Source organism: Tachypleus tridentatus, chromosome 13 (genome assembly GCF_004210375.1).
Source record: "Tachypleus tridentatus isolate NWPU-2018 chromosome 13, ASM421037v1, whole genome shotgun sequence".
NCBI classification, from domain to species: domain Eukaryota; kingdom Metazoa; phylum Arthropoda; class Merostomata; order Xiphosura; family Limulidae; genus Tachypleus; species Tachypleus tridentatus.
The window spans coordinates 30,022,989-30,026,470 of NC_134837.1; positions in this window are offsets into that span (position 1 = coordinate 30,022,989).

The window sequence follows — 3,482 nt, forward strand, 5'->3', positions numbered from 1 at the left end:
TCTAGTTCAGGAATTTATTCACAACCCATTATGACTTGAAGTTATGCAACATTAACAAGACTTTCCTAGGGTGGAGGTTTATTTTGGGCTGTGCTTTAGCCAGTTTACCTGAACTGAGTCATTGTGTGCGGCTCTTAACATTTTTATAATACATCAATTTTTCATCTCCAGTCACTAACTTGTCCAAAAAAGGTGAGTTACGTTCACAAGAGTGCATAGAAGTGCAAATGTCCATTCTTGCTCTAAGGTTGGCTTCTGTCAAATCATGGGAGACCCATTTTCAAGTTTTATACCTTTTCAAGTTGTTGCAGATGACAGTGAACAGTTGAATTGGTTGAATTTAGCTTCTGTGTTAGTTCTTTAAATGCTACAACACAGTTTTCATCAAGTACAGCCAGCAGCAAGTCATCATTAAACTTAAGCTGTAGTCACCTGATATAAACTTCCGAAACTACGTTCGACGTTTACTTTCATTGAGAGAATCCGCACCATAAACACCTTGAATGTTTTTTTGTGGTTCCTACTGCACTATTGCCTTTTTTAAACTCTGAAAGCATCATATGCCTAATGTGCTTTTCATACACATCCTTCTTGATAAGGATTTATATGATAAATGATCTGAAAAGTGGAGTTGGGATAGTTTCTTTTATTTGTCTGAACATTTTTATACACCTCCTATGACTAATTTTATCATTAAAGCCTTCTACAAAGACAGAAATGATGATGCACTTTCCGTATTGAAATTTCGGACATTACTTATGGGATGACCTGATAAATTATGAAACATTTTATTTAGTTCGTAATGAATAATAGACAATATTTAAATCATGTAGGATTACTTTAAAACAAACATTAAGCTGACTGCGTACAAGATAAAAAGTTTTCCATTAGATAAAAAGAGTCCACTGTGAACAAAATCAAACAAATAAGTATTAAAACGATACAAATCATTGTTGTTTTGTATAGTGAAACAATCATTAAGAAACTCTTACTTTACTTGACTGAGGTTTAACATATATAAATATATGGACACATAACTTGTTAGTTGATTTGTTATCTCGGGATACTGATATATATATGGATTTGGTATTTAGTTGAAACTTCAAAGTATAAACAAGTGTGATGTAGTGTGTGGTTCAATTCTTTGTTTATTCAATAAAATTTATTCCTGAAGTTGATATATATATATATCATTATATATAATTTCATACGAAATTTATGTTGTTGCTATAGATTTATGAATTAGTGCACAGTTGGTACAATGTATACAAGGTTGACATAGATGCTTGTAATCTCTTCTCTAAAATGTGTCTACTCTGAGTGCATGGTTACAAAATCTTAGACATTTTGTCCTAGTTCAAACATCTGAGAACCAGTTTGAATGAAGTGCCAAAGAAACTTAATAAGATTTTTCATCTTATTTCCATCATGGCACATTTCGGGTTAAATTTGTTTCAAAAGTTGTTACATTTTCCTCCTTAGACCTTTACTCTTTTGCTCTGTCAAAGCTTTCATCACGTGGAAAATGTGTAACTCATAATAAAGGTTTTCCAAAATTCTAATCAAGAGTGGCAATCGCTCTATTGTCTTGACCAGTTTCAGTTTGTTTGCTTGTTTTTTTTTTGTGTTTTTAATTTTGCGCAAAGCTACTCGAGGGCTATCTGCGCTAGCCGTCCCTAATTTAGCGGTGTAAGACTAGAGGAAGGCAGCTAGTCATCACCACCCACCGCCAATTATTGGGCTACTCTTTATCAACGAATAGCGGGATTGGCCGTAACATTATAACACCCCCGCGGCTGAAAGGGCGAGCATGTTTGGTGCAACGGGGATTCGAACCCGTGACCCTCAGATTACGAGTCGTACGCCTTAACTCACCTGGCCATGTCGGGCCTCCGACCTGTTTCAGATAAAGCGGTGTTACAACAAACTGTCATGACCTGATCTGTGATATCATAACTGTTTACTCATGACCTTTTTAAGAAAGTATTATTCCTAGAAGTAAATCAACTAGATCTGAGAATGAAGTGGTAACACTAACTACAAACACCAACTATAAGTTTTCTATCCTCCTCCAATTCCCTCACTATATTTGTAGCCAAGTGAAGGTCAATATTTGACTTAACATGTCTTCTCTGATGCCTGTAGCTTCAAATTCTATAATTTTCCATTTCATTCTTCAAACATTTGATCGAGAAAGACTAACATTATTAATGCCATCTCCAATGAATTCCAAGATAGTAACTATGAGTTCTAAAGAAAGCCTTAGTGGTAATTGGGATGACATGTTCCATGAGCTGATCGATAGAAGTCTCCAAAATAATTTTATCGGTTCTTTTCTTTATGAATATCTAGGTTTGGATAGCCCATTTTTTATATTTTTTAGGTTGAATATTTATCATATAATAAAGTTAAAAAATAGAAGTTAGATTGCTTACAATAAAAATAAAAAATAGTATCTATAATAATATTTTATATGGTATAGATAGTACAAGAAAATCAATAAAATTATTTGTAATATTTTATGAAATACTTCACTCACTTATAATCATCATAGAGGGTAAATTTTGGCTTTTAACATAATTGTGTGAATATAAATTGCAATCTACACGCTTCCAAAGTCGGGTTCCATTTGGGACACCCCAGTGGTTATTTTTTTTTGTAAAATAATTAAATTTCGTGTTATCTATAGATAAGATGAAAATTTTGAAAACATACCCTTTAGCAGCATGTTCGTTTATTAATCGTGTATGTTCAATATTTAATTAAAATATATTTTGTAAGCATAGTATCAACAAAAACAAACAATATTATTTTGCTTTGTAGATAGCAGAGAAGAAGGAAAAAGCTCAAGTGGAACAAGACAGGAAAAAAGCAGAGTTTAAAGCTGATCATCACATTGGTGTAAGTGATATTGTAAAACTGTATGACTGTCACCATATGCAGAGATGCCAACTATTTCAAATGACTGAGCGTAATGCTTGTAGACAGAACCCTTTATCATTTGCGGCTACTAGGCCTGACCAATGTCTCTGAGCTGTTTATTATTATAACTATTATTATTTATTACTGCTATAGATAGCTCATTTATGACTGTGTTTTGTATATTTAATAAATAAATTTTAAAAAAATTCTTTTGAAATTTTGTCTTTTATTTAGTTCAGAGTAACAAACATACTGGTAAAACAACATTGAACATGCACAAACAGTAAGCAGAAAAAAGCCTTTGTAAAGGTGACCAGTTTATATCATGTTTATGTCACTTATTGTAATAGTTTTGCAGCTGTTGCAGCCTTTGCTTTCGTGAAGAATGTCTCTGGATGGTTGGGATTTATAACAACATTGTCCATTTGACTGCATACACATCTTGTGTGTTATAATAATGTTCAAAACTGAGGTGCTCAAGTTTGACCTCAACTTGCTTTTTTGTTTTTAGTCACTAAACTAAATATCTTTTCACTGTCAGCATTAGAGATTGAAGATTC